This window comes from Crocuta crocuta, unplaced genomic scaffold (genome assembly GCF_008692635.1).
Source record: "Crocuta crocuta isolate KB4526 unplaced genomic scaffold, BGI_CrCroc_1.0 scaffold167, whole genome shotgun sequence".
Taxonomy (NCBI): domain Eukaryota; kingdom Metazoa; phylum Chordata; class Mammalia; order Carnivora; family Hyaenidae; genus Crocuta; species Crocuta crocuta.
Window position 1 is genome coordinate 12,235,187 of NW_027532406.1, and position 11,414 is coordinate 12,246,600.

At 42.9% G+C, this 11,414-nt stretch overlaps 1 protein-coding gene across 1 annotated transcript in view; it reads left to right on the forward strand.

The window, feature by feature from the left end:
• LOC144243445 (uncharacterized) overlaps positions 1–8,565 on the forward strand; it is a 104,624-nt gene extending 96,059 nt beyond the window's left edge. The window contains exons 5-7 of the mRNA XM_077778500.1: positions 105–318; positions 5,153–5,279; positions 8,128–8,565. The gene's annotated coding sequence lies outside the window, so the exon portion shown is untranslated. The remainder of the gene's footprint in view (positions 1–104; positions 319–5,152; positions 5,280–8,127) is intronic.
• The last annotated feature ends 2,849 nt before the right edge of the window (positions 8,566–11,414 follow it).

An 11,414-nucleotide genomic window follows, 5' to 3' on the forward strand; every position in this document is an offset into this window, starting at 1 on the left:
AAGTATAGCTAATATTTATTAAGCTCTTACTTCACATGTTTTGTGTTATTTAATCCTGACAATTATTTTATGAGATGAGTATTATTATTGTCTTTATTTTACAGGTGAGAAACCCAAGGCCTAGCGATGTTAAGGAACTTGCCAAATATTGGAGTCAGTAAGAGGTAAACCTGGGGTCTGAACTCAGACGGCGTAGTTCCAGAACGTATCTTCCTAACTGCTACAAAAAAGGAGTCGCCAACATTAAAAAAAAAAAAAGCCAAGCAATTTCACGGAATCATGGGATTCATTCCCTGTCTTGAACAACTGTAACATACGGTGAGTGTCCACTGGAGGTAAAGAGTGTTCTCCCGTTTTGATTGGATAAATGTTCTCAAACTTGCCTTTCTTTCATCTTGCTTACTTCTCTCATTTGTATAATAGCTTGATCTTTGCTTGCATTTATGACCCCTGATCTAATTCAGTGGTTCTCAGCTGGGGTGATTTTGCCTTCCCACCCCAGGAGACATTTGGCAATGTCTGAAGATATATTTGATGGTCCTAACTGGGGCAGGCTGGGGGTGGGGGTGCTACTGACGTCTAGTGGGTAAATGCCAGGCAAGCTGCCAAACTTCTAAAGAGTTATATGGTCCAAAATGCCAACAGTGCTGAGGTTGAGAAACTCCAATCTGATTTAACCTCCCCATTTCATAGGTGGGAAAAATGAGACCTGAAGGGACATGAGTTGCTACAAACCCCAAAGCAAGTCAAAGTCAAGGGTGGGAGGGTACACATACCCCACTTCTCCTTGACCATTTCCAGGTTATAAGCTTTGCAGGCCTTGAACAGAGATTTTTATAAATGGTATCTTTCTAGTGTGCTTTGTTAAAATGAGAAAAAGAGAACTAAATATTACAATTGCTGTGAAAAATCTTCATTGTCTCATCTATTGAATGGAAGATTTGCTAATTAAGAATCCTCTAATTAGCTTTACATGAAAAATGGTATGCTTTCAGAGTAGCTGGCAGGATCCAACTATAAATCACACCCTTTTCTAAGAATCTTTAATATGTATTTATTATATAACAGGCACATGTTGGCTGGGAATATTATTGCTTTTTCTTCATAAAGTGTGCAGTTTACAAGGAAGAGGAGAGATACTACTTTCAGTTTTGATTCAGCTAATGACCAGGAAATTCACAAGAAACCTCTAAACTATATCCCTTTATTGTGGGTTTTTATGATTTTGTAGTCAGGTGAGATAAGGTGGTAGTCTTAGCTCAAACCTCTGAACCCCTTTGCTTTGCATAGATTCCGTTCAGACTATTGCCATGGTTCAACATACATGTTTTAGGTTGAATATTTCTGAGACTTCTTGAAGACCTGAAGTGGATTACATAGACCAGTTACCTTCATTATTATCCTTTTTACTCAAAGGGCAAGAGAGAAGACAGAGCTGGGAGCTTAAAACACATATGAAGGATATAATCATAGCTAAAATTTCCTACTTAGAAGGCACTGTCGAAAGTGCTTAGTGTAGATTATCTTATTTAATCTCATTTTATCAGTGTTTCCTGCACTGTACTCTATTGATACATGATGAAAAATTTATATCTTACATAATCAAAATCCCAAGGTAGGAGAGTTCTGGGGCTGGTTAATTTGGTGACTTAACAGTGCCTTCAAGGACTCAAGTTCTTTCCATCATTTTAGACTCCCCTTCTCACGGTGATTGGAATAGTTCTCAGGAGAGATTGGCTGAGGTAGCAACATGGCTGTTGTAGTTCTGGCCTTCACATCATTACTGTGTGTGTGTGTGTGTGTGTGTGTGTGTGTGTGTGTGTGTGTGTGTCTTTTTTAATTCAGTGCAGAAACCTTTCCAGAGCCCTCCTGCCCTTCACAACTGATTGGCCACAATTCTGTCATTTGTCCATTCCTTAGTTGCTTACTGGCAAGGGGAATGGAGTTACCATATGGGTGTAGTGAAACATTGAACTGTGAGGAGGAGGGTTAGCTGAACAAGATCCAGGTTCTATTAACAGAAAGAAAGGGGATGGCTGACAGGTAGTTAGGAAACCACAGTGTCTCTTACAACCATTTTGAGCTGGGTTGGGTTTCTTTGCTGCTGCCTTAACACTGGGCATGACAGCAGCCCTTTTCTAAGAAAGTGGGTAGAATTCCATGTAGTAGAATTACCCAGGTCAAACTTTTAGGGGCCCAGGACAAGCTAGGGCCTCCTTCAAGCAGAGACAGGGCTGAAAGGGTGTGCTGCCCCACCCTGCTGACAGGCCTAGGAGCCAGCCCTACATGCTGGTTGTCACCAGGCAGGCAGTCCCCAGGCGCTTCTCTCTCTGCCCAGGAGCAGTGCCTGCCAGAGAGCAAGCTGTGACTCCATAAGCTGACACCAAAAAAACTAAACTCATACTCCCTGTTAGCTGATAAACTTTCCCTCTCAAAACCAAGGAAAGGCCTCGGTCTTCCTCATTCACTCTGGTGCCACCTTTTCTCCTTTGAGACCTGCCTTGAGGTTCATTTTCAATTGCTTTCATCCAGATTAACGCTGGTGAGGAATCCAGTAATGAATGCTCCTATGCTCCATGGTTGTTTCCTTCTACTGTGATAGTCCAGACTACTGGATAGCAAATCAGTATTTATGTTGGCTCTCTATTGACAGTAGAGTCTGAGTCTGAATCCTAACTCCAGCAACTGCTAGTGGGGGACCTAGTGAGTTACTTAATTTCTCTAAACCCTTGTCTTCCCAGCTGGGAAATGTAGATAATGTTGGTAGTGACATCTCTCTCTCAAGGTGCAGATTAAATGAAAACATGTACACAAAATGTTTAGAACAGCACCTAACACATAGTAGGACTCAATGAATAGTAACTATTAACATTTTTAGTTAGGAAATATGCACAAGTTCTGGAGTGTTCCATAGCTGACCAGTTAGTAACACTGGAGTGTCAAAATCTAGAATCAGACGAATAGGTTTCTTCTAATTTTGGCTGATCCTCTAAGCCTCAATTTTACCCCTTAAAAAATGTCCTGTAAATGTAAAACAAGACTGTGTGAGAATTTAACAAAATAGTATACCCCATGTTTAATTATATACAACTATTAATACATATTCAAGTTCTCAGAGACAGTGTGCCTTTGCTCTGTCAAGATTCAGTGTATCCATATTCCATGAGCTCTTCTGATTTGGGGGTTTTCCCTCTACCTCCCTGCTAGTGTCACCGGAGCCCTCTCCCAGCCTCCAGAGATTATGGAAGTTTATTTAAACTTTGGATTTACAAACTGGCTGTCCTCCCCCACTCTTCAAAGCTCTGGGCCTAATTGGAATGCAAATGTCTCCCCTGGTAGCTGAGCATTGCTTCTGTCACTTGGGGGAAGACCCTTGGCCATCCGGGGCTGGATGTGAGGCAAAAAGGACCCCACCCCTGGGCTCTCCATCTTTGTGGGGAGAAAATGATGATGATGTATGAGACAGTGATGCCTTTGGAGTCCAAGGAGGACATGACAGACGGGATAATATGGGAGGAAAATACTGTCTTCGTAATGGAGACTGATGGCCTTTGCTTGTCTTCCTGGCATTGTTAGGACAGGGGCTGAACTGGGCCTTCTTCATGCGTTGGCAGGTTGGGTATGTCGTCCACGCTGCCCTCAGTGGTAGTCTTCAACCAAGGAGCGGAGGATGGGAGAAACAAACAGAGGGGATTTGTGGGGCTGTTGATCACAGGCCTGAACCCCTCTTGGCTTTGACATGCATGCTTGTCAAGAATGACAGGCCTCTCTGGATCTGTTCATAACTGCTGGCTTTGGGGTCTTTTGCCTTCCACCCATAAGTCCTCTCTGCCTCCCAACCCCCAGTAAAAAACAACTATGTTAAACTAAAAACTCTAAAAAAAAAAAAAAAAAAACCNCGCAGGAAAGAAAGCCTAAAACTAGAGTAGGAATGTCATCTTTAGAAATCATCTTTTGGAGCAGTTTTATTAATTTCACTTCTCTGTGGTTACCACATGTTTGGGGAAGACAATTGGTTTCACAGATCTGTGTGGGAGGCTGAAGATTTGGCTCTGAGGCAGCAGAGAAAACCTACCGCGAGAACAGGCTCACTAATTGACATACAGCAAAGATGTTCTTTAAGGAAACTTTTCTCTTAGTGCCTGTTTTTTTTTTAATCTAATTTTTAATTTTTAAGTTAATTGTATTTTTTTTTAAAGACAAGCTCTATTTTTATTTTCCTTCTACCTATCCATTTCCCACCCCGATTTCCTCCCTGCAATTTCCAGACTAGAAATTAAAAGGAAGACTAGACCAAGTATTAATTCACAATTTTGGCTTCAAGGTCACTGCCAGTGGCTACTGATGCATCAAAGGCCAGGGCTCCAAAAGAAATGAGCCCTTGGCCCCTGGGCTTCTATCTCTGACATGTCAGCTGAGGCATTTCTGGTCTGAGCATGGTCCTGGCAAAGTGTGGAGAAGCAGGTGATTCCGGGCTGAGCATTAGCACTCTTATACTTGGGAGAAGCCTGCTCACAGCTACTCAGGGCACTGTTGCAGCACCTCCCTGGTATATTTTTAAGGGAGAGGGACTGTACTATTGGATGCTTTTTTGAGATATTAGCTTGAATGACTGCATCATCTGGACAGAAATCAGTTTTGATTCTAAATAAATAATAGGCCAAGCTGAAAAAAAAAAAAAAACCTCAATTGTTTGATCTGTGGGTGGTGGTAGGTGAGTAGCTGCTGTTTTAGAACTTTGAATGTGGGTCCCTTGGCATTAGCTTTATTTAAAATAGAGTAGTAGCTCTTCATGCTCTCCGAAAAGTTAATAGCCCACCTTAAAGGAGAAGGTAGCCCTGCAGCGCTTATACGTTACTAATTATACTGCCCTAGCAGGAGGAGGAGTATAAGGCACTTTAGAGAACTCGGGGAGACAGGGTTCCTCCCCAGCAGCTTCCATGATTACTTGAGATGGGTAAGAGGTTTGTCAGCAGATGTTTGGAAACCTGATGTGAAATAGACAGGTGTGGCGACAGGGACTTAATGTCTTTGCCCAAAAAGGTCCCTCAGTTGGTTCCCTGGGTGTGGTTGGAAGCGGCCATGGTCACTTTTCCCTTGCCTCTGTGTTTTCATTTGCTCCATCCTCTACTTCTTTGTGCCCTGTAATCAGGTCCAGCATGAGCCAGGAGGGGCTTGTCCCCATTTTCTCCGTTCTGCCGCAAAGTTTCCCCTGCTAGCATCAAAGTGAGCAGCATGGCTGAGCCAGTCACATGTATGAATCCTGAAGAACTGTCTCGGTAAAGTTATGGCAAGGTGGGCAGGCGCCTGGGTGGTCCTGGCGCTGGTGGGAAGCTGGTCCAAGTGCAGACCCTGACAAGAAAGCTGCCATGGAGCCCTTCTAGAGGCTTCTGGGGTGAGGAATTGATCTTCGCTTTGTTGTTTTTGTGACCTTGGCTGAGATCAAAACCCTCCCCAGAGAAATGATAGTTATAGCATATCAGCCTGCCAAAGAGGGGTATTATTTCAAACGTGAAAGCATTACATTAAAAAAAAAAAAAAAAGAGACCCAGGGGAAGGAAGGAAAAAGGGGGCTGTGAGTGGAGAGGAAGTGACACGTTCGTGAAATCAGAGCTTTTTAAGGTTGTTTTGGGCACAGTTTCAAGAGGAAGTGCCGGTTTATTAAGACAAACAATCGCTAATCTAATCTCTATCAAGAGACATATTTAAGTTCAAGCACACTTTTAAAAAAAATTTTTTGCCTCTTCTGGATTCTGGATTTTCAATTGAATGCTGGAATATGAGTGTAAATCCGATGGAAGCAAAACAATTTACGGAAGAACCATTTCTGATTTCTGCTACATGTATGAAGTTGGAGAAAATTGACCAGCAATCCAGAACGACCTGATTTTCTTGGACTTCTGCCTCAAGCCCCCTTTCCTAATTAACTAATCAATCTTCCTTTAATGAAGACTTCCTCCTCTGAAGGCTCCCCAGACCCCTGTTTTGTTAGCCTGTCTTCCTCCCAGCTCTGAGGCCCCTGAGGCACACCTAAGACATGACCACATCGCCCAGCTCCACTGGCCTGGTTACTTGCCTGCTTTCTCTACTAAACTGGCTTCTTGAAGACTAAAAACACCTGGCCCATGTCAAATGCTCAATAAACGTTAGGTCGATGTTGAACATAGTTGGGATATAGAAAAATAAGGATCATCCCTTTATTACTTTTGTACTGCCATGTAACGAATTACCACAAATCAAGTGGCTTAAAACAACTCACATTGATTAACACAGTTTAATTCACTAACACAGTTTCCCTGCATCAGGAGTCAGGGCACAGCTTAGGTGAAGCTTCTGCTCAAGGTCTCAGAAGGGCTGCAATCAGGCATTGACCTGGGCTGCAGTCTCACCTGGGGCCTCTAAGGGACGATCTGTTTCCAAGCTCATTGAGGTTTTGTTAAGAATTTGTTTCCTTGTGGTTGACTGATTTGGTTGGCTAGAAGCCACCAGCAATTTACAACATGGATGTTTTCCTCTTAAAGGCTTGCAGGAGAATCTTGTTCAATGTATTTGGCTGGATAGACTCCACATAACATAATGTAATCAAAGGAATAACATCTCTGCACCTTTGCCTACTCTATTAGCTAAAAGCAATTCCCAGGTCTTGCCTACACTCAGGGGATGAGATTATTCAAGGGCATAAACTAGTGGGGGCAAGCTCAGGGTCTGTCTACCTCAATCTCTAGGCACAGCTAATTCCACTAGGACAAGAACTTTCATGCCTCCTCCCCCCAAAAAAGTTGTTTCTTTTCTTTGAGGCTTATAGGAGAATAGCTTACTATTTCTAGTGTGTGTTCTATTATCTGAATCAGTTTCTATGTTTTGTAGCTGCTTGTCCAGAAAAAATTTGTTCCTTCCTGTTTGGCTGCTCATGCCAGCGTCACCCCTTCATCCAGCAGTATTTTCTAGTTCAGCTTCTTCCAGCACTTCTAGAGCTAGCCTCAGTGTACCCCTCAGAGAGCAGCACTAGCTGGGTGGTACTCCCTTTATGGAGGTCTGAGCCCCAGCCCCACGGAATCTTTCTCTAAGCTTGTAGGTTCCAATCACTCCATTCTTTTCACTTCATTCTCCCTAGTGCTGGTGGCAATTGCCTGCAGTTATTACCTTGTTATTAGTTCAGTGTTTTCATTTTGCTTTTTCAGTCCTCAAACACATATTTAACCAAACTTCTATATTATATTCTCTGTTAAAATACCTAGCATGGTTTGTTTTTCTGACTGGCTCTGACAGATACAGTATCATAATTTTTATCCAAGTTGCCAAGAAATTATAGGGTTTCAATAACTGCTATTGGAATCTTATAAGCCAAAGGACTGACATTTAGCAAAGAATTGAAACCCACCTTCTGGTTCCCAAGTTGATGCTTTTAGAATGTTGGGCCCATAGTTGACTGTGCCAGCCTGTATAAGTCTTCTTGGCTAACTAGTAAAAGATATAAATAGGCTCACAGGGGGTAATTCATTTATTCCCCAAATTATAGTGAATCATGACTAGAGAGACTCCAGCCCCTGAGAAGCCCAAACTTAGAAATCAGTAAAGCTATTTCTGTGAAGTTATGGAATATACTCAGATATTCCTATTTCACAGATGAGGAAACAGTAATTTCCATGCAGGGCCTTCTTGCCAGTAGAAGGCTTCAAGTCAGGCATTATAGCTACAGATGTCTTCTCACCTGGCCCCTAATGAACTGGTTCCTCTTCCTGTGTCCCCTAACTTTTTTAATGGCATCTGTACCCAAGTTCAAAATCTACAAATTACTAAAAGATGACTCTGTCTGACCTTCTCCCTTAAATTAGGCCAGCTGATCTTCTTCCAGAATGTCTCCTACATTTGTGTTGTATAGTCTCTGAGTTTTGTTAGGCCCTCTTTATCTCATGCCCATGCTATTAAAATAGCCTTGTGATTAGTCTCTCTGCTGTCATCCATTTGGTCCACTCCTACCAGAAAAATGTATCTCAGATAGAACTCAGAATATTGCTTCTTTCCTCAGAATGCCCTACAGGGTAATATTCAAATATCACAGCTGGGAAGGTAGAACTTCCTTCAAAATTTTATCTCAACCTCTGTCCTCCTGTTTCTCTCTTTTAGGTGTCCTTCATGCCAGCCAGACCTGTCTGCAGCTGCTTGAGCCTGGCCTACACTCCTGCTGAACCCCTTTCCTTCTGCTGTAGCTCACACACCCCCTTATCATGGCCTCCTCCTCCCCAATCCCATCTGCTCTCCCTAGAGATACTCTCATGTTCCACTTCCTCCACTCAGCCTTCCTTGATTCTCCTAACTGAAGAACCTCTTCTTTCTACTTTCTGAAATGACCACGTAAGACACACGTAGATGGTGATGATAACTATAGGAGCTGTACAGCTATGCTAACATCTGACGATGGTCTGTTCTGCTCCTCAGCATTGTATATGCTCTTGACCCACATTATCTCATTTAATCCTTATGGAGCTTCTTTGAGATACAGACTTTCATTTTTATTGCTGAGTAAGCCACCTTAGTAAATTACGTAAATTGTTCAAAATCTCATAGCCCATTTTCTGTCTTATGTAAACTATTTGTACTCTCTCTTATTTATCCTCTAAATGGATAGCTCACCGAGATCAGGGAGCATTCTTTGTTCAGCTATGACCCTTATTCTAAGCCTCTGGAGTACCTTGTGCATGGTGGACAAGTAAATCACCAATTTGCTGAAGATCTCAAAATTCACAAATTTTACCACAAAATTGTTTGGTCATGTTTTTGGTGCTGAAATTTTATTTTTAAAATTTTTTGGTTATCTGTGAAGCATACATCTGTGCTCTATGTAATGTAGGTTGAGATGGGAGCAAAAAAGAAGTGTTTCTAAGAAGTTTGGAATAGGTTAATTCCTGGTTTCCTTCTGTTATAGTTTGAGAGAGGGTCTTTGGGACAGTTCCTGAAGTCTCTGCTTCAAGAAGTTACAAACAAACTTAGGAGCACTTTCAATTTGTAAAGAAACTCTGCTCAACATGCAAAGAATCCTTCTGAATGTCTGCTGGTGATCACTTTGTTTTCAAAGTTTGCGTTTTTGCTTATTGGCATATATTTCTGAAGCAGGGCATTGCCTGACACAATGGGGGAGGCATGCCCCTTTGGAAGAACTGAATGTTACTGGGCTTGGAGTAGGAATCATTCAAAAACTACCCAAATGATTTATTAAACAGAAAGTCAGGAGCATAGGTTCAAGATCATGAGTTAGAACTATGGGGTTGAGAAGGAGCTCAATATTCTTGGAAATAATAAGGCTGACCTTTTAGGAGAGCAGCTTTGGGGAGATGGCTGTATAGATAAGCCCTCAAGATTCACTTGCGGAGGGACACAATTTTGGTAAATGCATTCAGTTGCCTTTTGCTCTGATTTCTGAGCTGCTGATGCTCCTGGGTTTGAGATGGCTTTCAAAGAACCAAAGGCTCCTTATGCAGTCCCACTTCCAGGTAGCCATTACATATTCTTGTGAGGGGCCCAGGGAACAGAGATGGAAGTATCTGAGGTGTGGGGGAAGAATGAGGAAGGTCAGAAGAAGGCTAGTAACCAGACTGCTTGTCAAACAAGTGGAGCAGCCGTGGGGGGAAATGGTCATTCAGCATTTCTCTTTCTCTTTTCTGGGTACCTTGTCCAGGAGCCATTCCTCTGACCCTTGATGAGAGATGGTCCCTGAAGTATCCCTACTTTGTGCATAGAGGCACCACAAATGGCCTGCCCTTGGTGGGACTGGATTTACAGGATTCCCTGTACTGAGCATGAAGCCCTATTACTCTCTTTCTACTGTTCTAGCTTTAGTTAGCATTGTTCTGGGTTATAGGTAGGGCAGAGATTCCTGGCCACCATGGAGATGTGCCCTCCTTGAAAGTGTTACTATGCCAGATGCCTTGACTGGCTCTAGCCCACCAGGCTGCATGTGCACTGGCATGGACCATACAGTGGCATGCTCTTTGGCCTGGTCCCACAGCTGTGCAGGCCCGGGCTTACGGAAGCCATGGATGTTGCTCCACTGGCCAACATTGGCAAGGAGACCTGAGCTCTTCTACTGTAGGTCCCGCAGACAGGCTGAGCAGGCAGCCCCCTAGATCCACTGTGATTCAGAGGATCCTGAAATGATATGGGGCAACCCATATCATTTGTGGTAAATATGGGTCACTTCTGAGCATGGAAAGGAGCATGAATTAATAATTATGTTGGGGCCACAGGCAAAACAATAGAATTGTCTCTGGAAAACCTGGAATCACTGTACTGAAAGGTACTTTGGTCTCAATTCAATTTAACAACATTTCTCAAGCATCTCTGTACCAGTTATCATCTCCTTCCACAACTGAGCAAGGACATGTTAACAAGTAATGCCAGGATAGAAGGTTGGATGCAATTGTGGAAGTGGGGGCAAACTAAAAGACAACAAACGGAGGGCAAGGGTGTGGAGGAGGCACAGGGAAGATGTCAACTCAACGAGTTTTCAAAGACATGTTTCCAAGGCATATGATGACAGAAGGGGGTTCTAGCAAGAGAAAAGAGCAAATGCAAATGCAAAGTCACAGATACTTGAGAGCACAGAGCACATTTGAGGGATTGTAAGGAGATGGAGAGTAAAGTGGGAAGAGGGAGTGACAGGAGATAAAACTAAATGGAAGCCAGGTCATAAACTGCCCATAGGCCAGACCAGACAGCTTGGACATGCTTGGAACAGGATTGGCAATTGTGGCCCATGGGCTAAATCTAGTCTGCCCTTTGTTTTTGTTTTATTAGACTTCAATCAGGCTCATTCATTATGTGTTGTATGTGGCTGCTTTCACACTACAAAAGCAGAGTTGAGGAGTTCCAACAGACTACGTGGCCCACCAGACCTAAAATATCTGCTCTTTCTGGGTCACCTGGGTAGCTAAGTCAGTTGAGTGTCTGACTTCAGCTCAGGTCATGATCTTGCAGTTAATGAGTTTGAGCCCCACATTGGGCTTATTCCCGTCAGCCTCTCAGCACAGATCCAGTTTCAGATTCCTCTGTCCCCCTCTCTCCCTGCTCCTCCCCTGCTTGAACTCTCTCTCTCCTAAATAAATAAATAAATAAATAAATTAATTAATTAATTAAATAAAAAAACATTAAAAAATATATATCTGCTCTTTCTTTACAGAAAAGGTTTGGTGACCCCTAGCTAAGAGCCATGGTGGACCACTGAAGGACTTTAAGTAATAATGTAAAGCATATTTATGATTTAGAAAGATCTCATGGGGTAGGAGGGAGGGATAGATGGGTGGGGAGAAAAAGGGTGGGAGCCTATTGTGATAGATTCTTGCTCATGCATTCAGTCTTATGGAGGGTCCACCATATGCCAGACACAGTGGTAGTCTGGGAATTCACAGATAAGGACA